Source organism: Ambystoma mexicanum, chromosome 6p (genome assembly GCF_040938575.1).
Source record: "Ambystoma mexicanum isolate Mex_15411 chromosome 6p, UKY_AmexF1_1, whole genome shotgun sequence".
NCBI classification, from domain to species: domain Eukaryota; kingdom Metazoa; phylum Chordata; class Amphibia; order Caudata; family Ambystomatidae; genus Ambystoma; species Ambystoma mexicanum.
In genome coordinates, this window is record NC_090935.1 from 1,122,866,133 (window position 1) to 1,122,882,467 (window position 16,335).

At 46.9% G+C, this 16,335-nt stretch overlaps 1 protein-coding gene across 1 annotated transcript in view; it reads left to right on the plus strand.

Annotated features, from left to right (window-relative positions):
* GLIS3 (GLIS family zinc finger 3) overlaps nucleotides 1-16,335 on the plus strand; it is a 1,977,963-nt gene that overhangs the window by 1,300,510 nt on the left and 661,118 nt on the right. The window lies entirely within an intron of this gene.

The window sequence follows — 16,335 nt, forward strand, 5'->3', positions numbered from 1 at the left end:
AGATTATCCCCATTCCTGATCTGCCAGACAGCTGCGTGCGGCCTCAGCTCAGCCCCCACCTTGACTTTAGTGGCTCACTTCTGGTTTGTCTTTCAGTGGCCCAGGAAAGCTATAGACATCAACTGGCTTCCAACATCATCGCTACGGAGGCTCCTACATTCAGTCTCTCCACCCGCTCCCAAACTCCATCTCAGATAATCTAGTTCTGTTTTGGGAAAGGCCTCTGCATTGAACCCTATCGGAAAAGGCCTTTTCAAGGAGATTTTTCACAGCTACATCCAGTTGAAGTCCCAGCTTTCATCCTGTCGGACAGGCCCTCCTCCTTTTCTGCTTTCCCCAAACTCTCTCTTCTTCCTAAGTGTTTGAGTTTAATACTCAGGAAACACCAGACATGCAGCATCCTTTGATCCAGCAATTCTGGATTGGACAGACCCTGCAATATGTTCCTTTCACTTACTGACAACCACTAGTGTCCTCCTCTTTGCTTCCATTGGCCCAATGTATTCTCTATGTCACAAGGGGATGTGTTAACTATGAGGTAGCCCTCCCCTTAGGAATGTGAAATCAAAATTGGACTGGAATATGTATTGCCCTAATAATTCCCATTGTGGACCTGTCCAATTAATAAGAATGAGATATTAAGATTTACAAGACTATTCTGAATCTTAAGACATACTTTATGTTTTGTCACAGCTTGCATAACAGTGTTAATAAAATATGTAAATTAAATAATAACACATATATTTTAAATATTTATATGATTGGTGCGCTTCAACTGAATTCAGATCCATTTTCCTTTTTTCCTTTTGGACAAATGGTTTTAAGGTTATAGCTAAAAAGGTATTTTCCACATGTCCTCTAAATACATTGTTTTGTGCAGATCTTTTAACTGTGCTATTTAGTTTCAATTACTTGTGCTGCTAGGGTCATATTAACAGAGACATCTGTTGTTATCAACCCATTGCCCTTTAAAAGTCTACTTCAAAGAAACAGACATCATTTCTTCATGGGGCCTTATTGCCAAGCCAGGTCAGAGGTCAAGACTTGGTTAGAAATCTGCTTATTTGATGTTTCCATTACTGACTGACAATGCATTTATCAATCTTTTACCAAAGTGGCCTTCCAAATAAGCTTACAAAAAGAGGACTGGGAAAATTCAGTTTTTCTGAATTAATTTTGGTTTGTTTTTTACATATTCTGCCCTTGACCTTGGTCAAAAGATGTTCCATTAAGTCTGATCAGAGTGATGGCTATGGATCTGTGCATTTCTGGTTTCAGGAAGCTGACCATTGCATAAACATGCAGTGTAGAGCTCTATCTAAGTTAAACATTTCAATGTTACATGTAAAAAGATAATGCTCTCTTTGTATATTTTTTATTGGTACTGTCAGACGAATAAAGTTTAGGATTATCAACAAATTTCACTCAATCTATCAAATGATTTGTAATCCATATTCTATAAGTCCCGTGCAGAATACTAAAATACAAGTTGCACAGTTAATTACATTCCCTACTCACATGACGGAACAAATACAGATGCTCTTTTCCATTAGCTAATTAATTTCTTCAGTAAAACCTTAGGTCTTGTTATGTTTAACCTTAATTGCAGGGTTTTGCAGTGCAAAGACATGTTGAATTCACATTATATAATGGAAAGCATTATATTTAATCAAAAACAAATCTTGTACTTATATCCTAGGGAGAAGGTAAGGTGTGTGAAAGCAAAGAGCCTTGTTTCAGCTCATGTCCTTCAATATGTCACTGCCCAGGGTCTGTCGAAACACTTCCCTAAATAGTGAGTGTTGGTTTCCCAATTCCAAGAGCAAAGTCTGAGGAACTAACAATGTCCCTCTGCTGTCCTTTTGAGTTTTGAAGAAGTGTATAGTGACATAGGGACACCTACCCGCTGGCATAGAAAACAAGTTGGATAATTTTGGATTAATGCCCTATATAAATAACACATCATTATCATTATCATTGTAAATTAAGAGTGCCCACATCTGGTTCTTTGAATGAATGGAGGGTAGTCCATAGTTGTACCCAACTATTTACCAAACATAGAAAAGTTCAAGATGAAACAATATTTAAAATATCCTCTAGATGGTCACAATAGTAAAATTATAAAAATGTCCACTTCTATAAAATTAGATTAGGTTTATCAGGCTAAAAATGAGCACTAATCTTCATGGCATCTCTTTCTCTCTTACTCCATCCTCTTGTCCATAATGTTTAGATTAGTTTCTAGTTTTGTGATTGCATTTAAGGGGCTAGGGGAAGAAGTATCATTTGATTTCAATTTGTTGTATTATTTATGGATAGGGTGTATTGGTAGAATGTATTTTCCAATATGAATGAAAGATGGTAAAATTAATGCATTTGTTGTTTTAAAATAAATAAATTAAGTGCTGCAGTGGCAGCTGGAATTCTGCTCTCTGCTAGTTCAAGCAGCAAGCATTGTGATGTCACAAATGAACTGTAAAAACTAATTGCTGTGCAGTAGTGATATCATTTTATTGTTACAAGTCAGTAGTGAGGTCAAAACTAGCCTGTAATAAGATGATTATTTACAGGATTGTATATGGGTTTTGCAAGCTGACATGTATTATTATTATTTATTTTTTTAAAACCTTTATTTTTGGTCTTTCAACACACCATACAAATACGCACCCACATTAGGGTGGATTTAACTTTACGCCGTCAACCAGTGCCCCAACCCCCCCGCCTCCCTGCGAGCCCCTCCCCCAGCCCCTGCGGCATCTCTGCGTCATCCTCATTGTGCATCGTTTCAGCCTCCCAGCGACCCAGTGGTGAGTCTTGTCAGTCCGAGTTAAGACTGCAACAGGGTGTGTTCCCAGTGTCTAGTGGTTCCTCTGAGGAGGTGTCGGCCTCCCTTATCAGGAAGGATATCAGCGGGCCCCATATGTCGGGCGGGCGCGCGTGAATCGGGAGGAGTTTTATGAAATCTGCTTCTGTGTCCTGGTAATAGAGTAAGTCTTTCCGCCAGGCGGTGTAGGAAGGCGGGGGGCCGCGGCCCCATGCCATGGCGACTCTCCTGTGGGCTAGTGTCACTAGGACTCCGGTCAGTTTCCTCGCGGCGTGGATAGCAACCTCGTCATTCCCAACAAAGCTGCTGTGCATCGCGGTTGTACTATTTCACCCACGATTGCGGATGTCGTGTCTAACACTCGGTTCCAGAATGGGGCTACTTCAGGGCATTCCCATGCCAGGTGCACGAAGCTCGCTGATTGAATACCGCATCTCCTGCATTCTGCCTGGGTGTCGGGATGGTGTTTATTAGCTTTTTCCCGTGTATAATAGGTTTGGTGGAGGAAATTAAAATGGATAAGTTTGAGCCGGGAGTTAAGTGAAATTTTCTGAGTCTGCTTCAGAATGTAGTCCCAATCAACCTCTGATATACTTGTGGTTAGTGCTCGTTCCCATCTCGTTTTCGCTCTTGAGTTGACGGGGGGCGTTCCGGTGGTCAGCGCTTTGTAGATTTGCGACACCAGCCTGCCTTCCCCCTGTGCTTGAATGACATCATACAGTAGCTGCCAGGTCGGTGGCTGTCTCGGGAAACCAGGCAGGTGGGTCTGCATAGTGTATCGGGTTCGGAAATAGAGGAACACGTCCAGTGCTGTGTCACCCCCTTTCTGTTTGGCTTGGTCAGGGGTCAGGAAGCCCTCCTCTGTGAATAGGTCTCCAAGGGATTGTATGTGTAGTTTGTCGACCCACTGGTGAAACACTTTCTCTGATGTTAGGGGGATTCCAGGAATAAACTTAAGGAGGGGAGAGTACCTTATCTGCACCCCCAGTTTGTTTGCTAGCGACTTCCAGACCTTGTATGTTGTAAGCATCACGTTCATTGTGCGGTTGGGAACGGGAAGCCGACTGAAAACCACGGCGGTTAGGAAGTTGGGTGTTGCCAAGGCCCTCTCGACCTGTACATGGGGGCGAATCATTTGCGTTGCGTACCAATGGCTGAGGTACTGTGCTTGGGCTGCCCAGAAGTATTTTTCCATGTCTGGGAGGGCCAGACCACCGCTGGACACGGGAAGCGTCAGTATTGCGTGCGCCACTCTGGCTGGTCCGCCAGCCCACGGTAGATCCAGAACCAAGCTTTTCAGCCTTTTCAAGAAGGATTGTGGTAGTAGCAGCGGGATATTGTTGAAAAGAAACAGTAATTTTGGCAGCATTACCATTTTGACTAACTGGTGGCGCTGGATTTCTCCATTAACTTTGTAATATTCGAACTTCGAGCAATCCCCAACTGGCCCATAACGTAGCTCTCCCGAGGGTGGGCAACCTTGAACATGCTCACCGGGAGGTTCCAACTTACCCAACCCCAAACCAAAACGGCCCTAGGAGTCGCCATGTGGAACGTGCGTTCCACACCTCGGCGGGCAGACCCCACTCAGGCTAACAGTAACTTAACGGTAGCTGAGCTGGGGGCGCCTGGGGTCTCCCAAGTGTCCCAGCCCCGACTTGTGTCGCTGTAATTGGTCTGGCCCACTCAGTGCAGCTGTGTCGGGTCTTGTGTCCTTCTGTGTCCACCTGTTTAAGGAGGGTTCCTGGGGATTCTATCTCTTTGTGGTCTGGGGCGAGCCTGATTCTGATCCGGGAGCCCCAGACGGTCGAGGAACAAGTTTGCTTCATCTGGGGTTTGGAAAAATTGGACCTTTCCCTCGTGCTGGACTCTCAAGCGTGCTGGGTAAAGCATGGAATATGGCAGTTGGCTGTTGCGGAGTCTCTGTTTAACGCTTGCAAATGTTTTCCTTTGTGTTTGAACTGCCGGGGAGAAGTCGGGGTAAAAGTGGATTTTGTCCCCATCGTGGCTCAGATCGCCTTTCTCTCTGGCAAGGCGGAGCAGGGAGTCACGATATCTGTAGTTCAGCAACCTCGCTATTATGGGTCTAGGGGGAGCCCCTGGGGCCGGTCTCGTCGCGGGAATCCGGTGGGCTCTCTCGATTATGAATAGGCGAGATAGGGCCTCGCGGCCGAATAGAGTGATGCATAAGGCTTCCACGAAGTCTTCCATTTTCTCCTGCGTTTGATGTTCTCTCACACTGACTATCCGTAGGTTATTCCTCCTCGACCGACCTTCGAGGTCCTCGCACTTGGCGGCGGTTAGTTTCATTTGCGATTCTAGCTGTGAAACTCTGTTTGTGAGGGTTTCCGAACTGTCATCGAGATTTGACACCGTCTGCTCCATCTCGTTTAGGCGTTCGGCCTGGGAGTCCATGCGGTGTTGCATGAGATCGACTTTGGACGCGAGACCGTCCATTTTGTTACTCAGCCTGCCGATGCCTGCTTTTAAGTCGAGGATGATTTCTTTGATTTCAAAGGGGTTCTCCGCCGTTCCATCTTGGTGGGAACATTCGGACGATGAAGCTTGATCTTCATGTTGGTGAGGGACTCTGGGGGTCAGGCCACTCTCAAAGTTTAGCTTCCTCTGAGATTTATCGCTTTTCCCCATCTTGGCTGCAGGTGGTCAGGTTGTGCCTCGGGTCCCTCTCCGGATCGGACTGGCCGCGGCTGGGTGAATGTGGTGTTTGATCAGCAATGCGGGCCGAGGGCTGGACGTCGTCGCGCGCTGTGCTTTTCCACTGATAGCGCAGCCCCCTTGGTGGGATTCAGTGGAAGACTGGCGTAGGATGTGCGTTGCCCGCTATGCGTGCCGGGGGTTGACTGTTCAGGCGCTATGCTGGCTCGTGACGAGAGAGGTTTACAGAAGTTTTCTGCCAGCTCCTCTTGGTTCAGGGGGTGAAGTGGTGGACAGCCCACTGTGCTCCTGATTCGTAGTACAGGGCCGTGTGATGGTCTGCGACAGGGAGGGTACTCCGCCCCAGGTGGAAGGGTTCAGGTCGTCCGTGCATGGGGGCGCCGCTCCCGTCTGGGCCCAGCGGGTTGCAGGAGTGACTGGTTAGCCAGGGGGTGCTTCGCTGCTTGATCGTCCCTGCCACTGCGGGTACGGCAGCCGCCCAGTCCCGAAGGTGGAAGGGGGGGGGAACAGCGCTGTTACCCCACCACTCCTTACCTGCCGGGGTCCCGGGGGCGACCCCTCCGCTCGTCTCCACCTGGTGGGTGTGGGGGTTCTTGTTGGGCGGCTGGCCGTCTTCCGGGGTCTGTCACTCCACGGCCCGCGGCTGGGAAGCCGGGTGCCGGAGCCGCAGGAGCCAATTCCAGGCGTGGGGGAGGCCCAGGCGCCTTACGTCTGACTCTTCCGCTCCGGCGATGGTTCTTTGGCGGGAGGAGGGGGATGGTCAGGGTCTCACGCCGGCTCTCTCGGGCCACTGCCGACTCCTTGCCAGGATACTGGCTCCCCGTCTCGTGAGTGGCCGAGGGGGGTGCGTCGGGCTCTGTAGTGGGGGAGCTCTGCTCTTGGCGCGCGGGGTCGAGTGGCCGACCTCGCGAGTTACGGCAGCCGGGCCTCTCGGGCCGAGTCTCGGGCTGGGAGCTTCCGATTTCACTCGAAACTTCGGGGTGGCACAGCTGGGGACATCAGCAGTTCGTGTACCGGCAAACTGGGGGTCGGTGGCGCCAGGATCCGTAGGATTAACCAGGATTGATGCGGGGCTACGAGGGAGCTCTGACCTAAGCGGCCATCTTGGATGGCCCTCTAGCTGACATGTATTATAACCACATTAAATAAAAATGAGCCATATCATAAATATTCAGAAGAGCATTTCTTCTGCATCATCAGTTTGGCATTAACAAGTATCTTATTATGTATCATTTCTCAGAGATGATCTTTTCATGGATGAAATTCTCATCATGCATTACCTGTTACATACTGACATTGGTAGATTGAGTCTTTCAGCTTCTTATGAATAACGTATCTAGCAATAGTTATTTCTTTAAAGGATAAATTTGGACTCTACTGAAAGCTGCTCATCCAGTGGGAATCCAGTAATGTCCTTAGTTGAAAGTGTGATATGAAGATTGACTGTTTCAGAAAGAGCAAGAACAGTTTCCTTCCAAAAAAGATATATTCACGGACGCACCACACATATATGTAATAAATCTCTACCCAGAAGGGATCAGCCAAGACATGTCGCATTCCTCTCTGGAATCCATTTCTTCAAGTGGTTTGTTGCGTGATATATCCTAAACAGGCCATTCGATGGACCTGCACATCATTGAATTTATTTTAAAGTGTGATAAGCGTAGGCCTGAAAAGGAGCACATTTCCAGTATCCTGATTTTGTAAATCTTCATGCCAACAGAACTCATTTTAGATTTTGCTCATGTGTAGCATGTTAGCACTACCTGGCCTAAACTATTGATTTGGTGCCCAGAAAGGGAAAGATGAAATTCAATCTACCAACTCCGCAATCCAGTTGCAGGCAATTTTTGTTGACTGCCTTTGCTGTCACTAGGTTATTTGTTTACGTACAGATTCTAATTAACTTGCTTGGTACAGAATGAGGAATGTGATGGTTCATGTAACAGCTCTTAGAAGTAATACATCTTTCTCCAGCATTGGATCTTTCATAGTTTCACATGCTGTGAATATTCCCCGGCGTCAGGCTGGGAATCCTCGGTTACCCTTTGGCTTCTCTTGCTGAAAGCAAGAACAACTCTCTATTTTGTAGGTTATCACCCTTGTTATGGGTAGTTTTGGTCCCAACCAATGGGACCTTGAATAGTTAGACACTAGTCCCACCTACTCTTCCTTCAGATTCTAACTGTGTTTTGAAGCTGATGAAAGCCTCAGGTTTTCTCCACATAGAATCTATATTCTCAGTTTTAAATCAAACTATTAGCAAATTAAAATCTTCAGATTTGTTCAAGGAAGAGCTCTACACTTCTGGATCAACACAGCGTGTGACAGATAAGTGGGGATTTAGGGGGAGCAAAGACCCCTGTTTAAGGCCTGTTACACTTGTGGCCTTAAAGAAATGTATGAAGGGGACAAACATACTAACCGTATATATTTTGTGTACCCCCATCTCGTGGTTGATCATTGCAACATCTGTAATGGCCTTAGCTCGAAGACCCTTAAGGATAGGAACCGGCCGTTGGCATGTTGGCTGAATGAGGGTAACTACCCTGAGTACCCCTCTGATGTCGAGTCGATGAAGAGCATGGCCATCCCCACTGAGAAACGACCACGTTCCAAGGAAAGGGCCAGGTCGGAGGAACGGCTGCCGAAGATGCACAGGCACCGGGTCGCCCACGGCTACAAGCCATCGACGGGGCAAGAGGTCCCCTTCACAGGTGAGAAGGGGTCCTTGAGAGCTCCTGAATGACCGCCATCACTCGGGAGAAAGCCGTTGTCGTCGGGCATACGGAGGAGCAGCCCAACGCCAAGCATGTTGACGGCAGAGAAACTGTCTGCTAAGTCTACGGACAAACACAAGCATAAACACAGATCCAAATCAGTGGAAGGATCGAAGGGGTTGTCGACAATGGAAATGTCCACATCGGGGGGACACAAGCAACATTCCAAGTCTGCGGGGCTCGCCAAGCCTTTGAGCCATAAGACCCCTCCAACTGTGTCGATGGTCACCATACCCACAGACACCTCCTTGTCGACGGTGTCCTTATCTGGATCTTTCAGGCATTCCAAATCTGCCAGACATGCAAAAAGCTGACCTCAGCCTCGTTGACTGGGTCGCCCCTACAGCCACCGCACTAGCAGCTGCCGTCTCAGCCTATAACACTGTGGCAACCCTGACCTCTCAGATCCAGGTCGAGGGCAATGGGCAGGTCCTCGATAAGGTCCCTGCAGGCCGTTCACGATCCAGATCAATCTCTCGCTTGCCCCCTAGGGCCTCCAGGTCCCATCCAGACTTGAGGGGAAGAAGTACAGCACTGGTGTTGCCATTGTCTCCTCCAAGGAGACGCTGCACCATCTTGCCTCCAGGGTGGCCTACACAGGAGGAAGGGGAACTGACAGACACAGATGCGGATAACCCCCGGGACACACCATCTTCTTTGTCTATCATTCCACAGAGAGACAATGACTGGGACACTGACTCCCCACAGGAAAACCAGCCAAAAGAGGAACCTACAAAACCCTCCACCATGTATGACATCTCAGGCTTCCACTCAATGATTATGAGGGCATGCAAAGAACTCTGCCTCCTCGCCTCCGAAGACAAAAAATAATGCTTCTTGTTCGACCACTTGGGCAAGAGGAGTAAGGCAATGGTGTCCATACCGATCCTTGATCATGTATGACAAGAAGGCCTCAAAGCGATGAAACGCTCGTTCACAGCACACAGAGGTAAAGGTCAGCTGGACAAGAAGTATAACCCCCTGAGACTGTATCGGTGGCGGCGGTCCCCAAGGCGAAGTCAGATGAACAGAAATGCGCAGTACCCCTGGACAAAAAGGAGCACAAGCAAGACGCATTTGGGAAGAAAGTAGTGGCGCTAGCGACCACTGCGGTAAAGGCAGCAAATTCCCTCGCTATCACTGCCCACTATGACAGGGAAATGCGGCACAAACTAGCACCAATCCTGGAGCATTTTCCAGAGGAAAAGAGGAAAGAGGCAAAGGTGATCCTCAAGAAAGGGGAGGACGCCTCTCACCATAGCATCAATATGGCAGTGGACCTCGCGGAGGCAGGGCTTAAACAGGTAGGGAAAGGCACTGTACTGAGGTGGCAGGCATGGCTCAGATGTATGGACTACTGCACCGACTTCCATCATAAGGTGGTGGACATGGCATTCGAGAGGGAGGAGCGCTTTTGCCCTAAGAACAATGAAGCCCTTAAGGCCATCGTTACTGATACAGACACAGTCCGGTCTGTGGTGTCCCTGCAGAATTGTGGGTCCTTTTGTCCCTTCAGGGGAGCTGCAGGGAGGGCGTTCACATCCTCCACCAATAGTGGCGGCAGGCAATACTCTAGGGGGTCATCATACTACTACCAGGGCTACTACCAGATGGTACTAGGGGTACCAAAAGTCCAAGGAGTTCAGGTAGAGTCAACGGCAGAAACAATCCTCCAGCTCTCAAAGAGGGTGGCAGGGTAAAACCCAGCAGTGAGTATGTACCACAATACAGCTCCATAGGAGGGGCAGATCTCTAGGTTTGCACACAACTGGAGATAAATAACAACAGATAAGTGGGTGCTGGACGCAGTATCATGCAGGCACCCCTTGGAATTTACAAAAAGGCCTCCTCCCATGCACCCAGACCCTCAGCCTCAGGCGCACAGAAGCACAGTCCTCAAGGAGGTGCAACTCATGCTACAAAAAAGGTCCATTCCCAAAAAGGGAAGCCATTCCAAGAGCCAGCTCCAAGCAAGACACTTGTCACGGACGCCTCCCTACAAGGGTGGGGTGCACATGTGGACAGCTGCACGTCAGGGTCTATGTTCCCCCACAAAGTCTCCCTGCACATCGTGCTTGAGCTCAGGGCAATCAGTTGGGCACTCAAATCCTTCCTTCTGGTACTCAGGGGACAAAAAGTCAAAGTCCCAACGGACAATACAGCCACAATGATCTGAGAAAGCAGGGAGGGACGCGGTCCAAGACCCTGTCTCGTGAAGCGCAACGCATATGGCACTGGGCCATCTTGCACGGCATCGCCATTCAGGTGCTCCACCTTCCAGGTGTTCAGAACCAAATAGCAGACAGCCTGAGCAGGCGGATGTCAGTGGGCCACAAATGGGAGCGCGACCTCACCACAGTACAATCGCTCTTCCGACAGTGAGGCCACCCATCGGTGGACTTATTTGCCACAGTTCACAACATGAAACTCACAAGCTACGCCAGCAAGACACACCAGCAGGGGGCAATGGAGGATGTGTTCACCTTACCATGGGACGGACTCTCTACGTATGCTTTTCCACCCTTCCCAGTCCTGCGCAAAACGGTACTGATGATCAGGAAACACCCATGCAAAGTAATCCTCATTACCCCTAGCTGGCTGTGCCAGACCTGGTACTCAGACCTCGTCCAACTCTTGAGGGTCAGACCAATCAGGCTCTGCAATCGCCCGAGCGTCATCATGCAGGACATGGGGAAGATACTACATCACAATCCGAAGTCCCTCCGCCTAACAGCGTGGTGTCTGCCTTCACAGAGTTCGGAAATCTAACGATCTCTGAAGAATGCAGAGTCAGCTTGTCAGCAGCCAGGGCCCCTTCCACAAATAAATCGTTTAGCCTGAAGTGGAAACGGGTTTGTATATGGTGTGAAGGTCAACGGGACATCAATTAAGGTAGCCTTAACCCATTCCAGATTATGCCGGAGAAGATACTTCCATACCTGCTCTCTTTGGCCAAACAGGGCCTCGCCCACAACTCTATACGTGTACACCTGACTGCCATTTCGAGATACTCAAGAAGGAGTAAGGGAAAGTCTTGTGTCTTACCTTTCCCACAGGGAAACAAACCTCGCCGGAGTGGAGTTTTAACACTCTGTTGTCATGCCTCATAAAAAAGCCTTTTGAACCGATGGCCATGGCGTCACTTCGGTTCCATGTGTTAATATCCCCACAAAAATATTGCCATACAGGAATGGCTCTATTTTTTTGCAGCGATATTAACCGATGGAAGCTGCGGGGGACAGCCCTGCAACCTCCATATTTTTTTATAGGGAGCGGGGGAAACACCCTCCAACCACCGCTCCCATTTACCCCATAAATTAACCCCACCAATAGTATCACCTATGTCGTTTCCTGACGACCATATATATGGCGATATTATTGGTGGGGATAATATTACCTGATACTGTCACTTCGGTACCTGTCATGGAAGGCAACATTTCTGTTGGCAGTGACGTCGGCCAGACGAGTTTCTGAGCTCCAAGCGCTCGCAGTCAACCAGTCACACCTGTGTTTTCAAAGAGATAAAATGCTCCTGGTGACCAACCTCTGCTTTATCCCAAAGGCCCCCGCAGATTTTCACAAAAAAAGCACTTATCACCTTGCCAGTTTTCTTCCAAAAGCCGATGTCTCTGGCTGAGGCAGCCCTACATTTGCTGAATGTCAAATGGCCACTGAAATACTAAATTGACAGGACTCAGTCCTTACGAAGTTCAACGCAGCTCTTCCACAGCTCTTCCTAGCATACGGACCTACCGTAAAGGCAAAGCGTTATCAAAGCAGGGCATATCACGATGGATCTCTGCCACCATTGCCTTCTGCCATTAATCAGCGGGGAAGCCTCTGCCTGCTCCCCCACATGCGCACTCCACACGAGCTACAGGAACCTCAGTGGCATGGTGGACACAATTTACCTACTTGGTCAATGCTGCATGCATTTACAAAGCACTACTTTCTGGAGAAACAGCACGCTGCAGACGCACAGACAGGAAGAGCGATCCTGCAAGCATGTTTCAATAAGGTATGCTCCCATGTTTTGGGGTTGAGAATGTACTGGTTTTTACCTCTGTGCACCTTCAATATCTGTGTACTGCTACTTAATCTAGTCACAGCATGTGAATCTTTGAAAGATCCAACGCTGGAGAAGGAGAAAGTGTCTTACCTGTAACTCCTGTTCTCCAGCATTGGTATCTTTCATTGTTTCACAGGCACCCTCCTTCCTGCCCTCAGTGTAAAAACTGTGCTTGCCCTCTGGGCTATCACCATCCCGGGTCAGAATCTGAAGGGATGAAGAGGAGGAGGGACTAGTGTCTAGCTACTCGAGGTCTCATTGGTTGGGACCAAAACCACCCATAATAAGAGTGACAACCTACAAAATAGAGAGTTTTTCTTGCTTTCAGCAAGGGAAAGCAAAGGGTAACCAAGGCCTGACGCCGGGGAATATTCACAGCATGTGAATCTATGAAAGATACCAATGCTGGAGAACAGGAGTTACAGGTAAGAAACCTTCTCCATCTCAAACAAAAAAATAGATGATATTGCTAAGTGCAGTGCAGTGGAAAAGAAACCTGGAAATATCAAACCTGTTGCTATTCCTGTTATAAAGTTTCCAGACCATGCAAAGGGTAGTACTGTGGTCTAAATCCTAGTAACCTTAAATAACATAACAAAAGGTTATATACAATAGTTCAAATATAGTGTAAACACAACGGGTTTGATTCAGAAAGAAATTATCACGAGTAAGCCTGACTTACCTTTCACTTACACTTGGAGTTGGCTATTAGTTTTACTTGAGTAACTCAGAATTACACCTCACTTGAGTAACTCTGAATTACACCACACTTACTCTTTACAGGTCTGCAGTAAGGGAGAGTTACTCATAGTAGTTTTGCCGAGGAATCAAATATCCCTCTCGTTGTAGTTCAATGTTAAGTCATACTTACTCCTGGTAACTTCTTTGTGAAGCAGGTCGAAAGTTTTTTGCATATTAAAAGGTGGATTGTTTACATTTGGAGCTTTGTAGTTGTATAGAGGTTGTAAAATATGTAATCTAATGTGGCTTATTGTCAGGGACGTCATTTGGGGGTCGCAGGAGGTCGCAAGTGCGACCTCTGAGGTCTCCCTTGTGACCGCTAAAAAATGCAAGCTCCTGGGCTATGGCCAGCACCATGTGGCTCTTTAATTCTGGAGTGGCTAGCTTTCTTGTTCAGGCCCCTTAAAAAAGAAGAAAAATAAGAACAGGTGCCACAAGTCTAACCTAACACGTTCAGCACTGACCTTAAATAAGAAAGAATAGGAATGCCAAAAATGTGTCTTTCTGGAATTCTATACAATAATTGCTAGACTCATTAAAGGTTTATTTCAGGCACACTTCAGGGGGTGAGTAACTGATTTAGTCTGTTCTTAAACGCCTCAACTCAGCCTTTTATCCTGAGGTCGATAAATGGGTAACAACACAGGTTGGGTGATATTGGGTGTATATTTCTTCTATGTAAAGCGCTTAATCGTAAGTGCTATATAATAACACATCATTATCATTTGGTCATGGACGTCTGCTTGCATTCACAGTAATTTGGTAATATGGGTCTATACACACTGATCTTAATGATACTTATGGCGATCCATTCTTGTATGAAATGTACATCACATTATAGTGATATCGTAACCATATTTTTTGTAGTGTACAATGCTATGTGATGTCACTTCCTGTTTTGTCAACGGGTGAAAGGTGAAATATCACTTCGGGGTGGGGTCAAATGACATCCTGTGATGTCATCAGGGGCCAAGGGTCAAGGGTCGTGTGATGTCACTTCGGCTACCCCTGGCATTTATTGTATAAAAAGTATACAAAAGTCGATTTACAATAATAGTATAAAATGTTAAAACGTGTGCATATATTTTCCCCATCTTTGTTTACTGAGCTCTCCTTCCATTTCCAAGCACTGTAACAATTGGTGTTATTATTGCCAAACATATTTTTTTATTTATTTTCTTATAATGCACCAGAGCCCGCAGACAATAGGGCACCAAAAAAAACTGAAAAATGGGAAGAGAGCATGGGAAGAAAGCATGGGATATTGTTCATGTAACAATAGTGTTCAAGTTCACCTAAACAGAAGTGTCTTCAAGCGTTTCCGGAAACAGTGCAAGTCTGTTATCAGCCTCAGCTCAAGAGGTAACTTATTCCATGTTGAGGCAGCCTGAACTGGAAAAGAATGACCGCCGCCCTTGACACGCCTAATACGTGGGCAACGGAGAAGCATAGAGTCGCTTTAGCTAGTAATTCTGCAAGATTGTGTATAAGAAGGAGGAGACCAGCACTAGGGGAGACCAAACCAGCAGGGAAGCCTGTTTGCGAGGAGGTCGGCGAGGTGGGACCAGCAGGAGAGACAGGACGCCATAATGGGATGTAATGATTTACACTCGGAAGGATGAAGGCCTGAGTTATCCCCAACGGGTTAAAACAACCCTGGTACCTGACAGTACATTCCTTTGGCTGGTCTTAATGCCGAAGATGAGAACGTGATTAAAGCTTTCTGTAAACAAGAGCGCTTTGGAACACAAGTAGCATGGCGGAATATGTTATTTGCCTTTAAGACAGCTTGGCATCCACACACACTAAAAAGTGCGTCCTAGGAGCAAAGCTTGCATCTGCATACTTCTCATTTACCTACTAAGGCAGTTGTTTGGTGATGAAACACGTCTTAATGTGACTTCAAAACATGCGCTGTCCTTCTGTGGTAGCAAGTTCCAGAGGTTATTGCTTCAGCAGGCGAGAAGGTCATTCTAATTGGTGTACACGTTGTTTTAACTCATGTGCAGAGTTTAAATGCTTGCTGGTGGTTTATCAATTGAAACTAATAATGGGGAATCGAGAGATAACCCTGTCTGAAATAGTGATACAGTCATTCTACTGCTGCACAAATCATACATTATTCTTTTTAATTAGCATACAGTGTACATTCATACAAACTTTTGCTATTCAAATGTTTCGCCTTTCCTATCACAGCCAAGCGATCATCGTAAAAGTTATCATATATTATGATGCACATGATCACTTACTTGACCCTTAATATTAAAATGGTGCAGTTAACTGATTTTCAGAGGCAATAACTATCAATGTCATTAATATCTGAGCATATGATGACAACGCCTGGCATATGGTAGCAATACCTGCTATATCGTGTGATATATGATGTGAGTATCTGAGGATGTTATGAACCTGCTTGCAAAATGATGACACTAAATAGCCATAACATACCAATGTTTGCCAAACGGTGTGAGCACCAGATATATGGTGGCAGTACCCGGAAAAGGCCTATCCAGTATTAATTTGAGAGCCACCATTCTAGGTGCTGACAATGCTCTTTGTTTTTACCGTTGCATTTATGAAGTCATGAAAGGGCCTAATGCAGTGGTGCACAGCTTGTTTCGCTGGAGGGCCGAATATACCACACAACCCTATACAGTGGGTCAAACTCTCAGTTGGAATGAACGGGTGGTAGGGACATCGGTGCACATATTGGAGTAAAAAAACAAATGGGTTGTAAGGTCTGCACGTATCATGATGCAAAGACAAAAACTGGACCTCAGAAGCTTCACACATCTGACCTGATAGACTTAGTGACTGACTTTAGGCCAGACAACACTTCATAAACACACGCATGTGACTTGGAGAACCATAAATAATGGCTTGAAGGGATGCTTTCGGCCCATGGGCCGTATGTTTTGCACCACCGGCCTAATGTCTTCTAGGCCTCCCACCCGCACCACTGCCCCCTGACTCAACATTTGTTCTGCGGATGGGTGATATTAGTTAGGTTCTCAAGTGGATATCATTGTATTGAGAAATATATGTAATGCATGGCCTGCGAAACCATAGTCCTTAGTATAAGAAAAAAAGCAAGGTCCTAGGATATCAAGGCAAATATTGTGACCACACCATACTATATGGAAGAAAAAGCTGTGCCTAACTGGCTCATTTTGATGAGCCAGTAAAATGTGACAGTTCCCGGAACACATCCCTGCATGTTTTTCTGCTACTGGTCCATTAGTGCA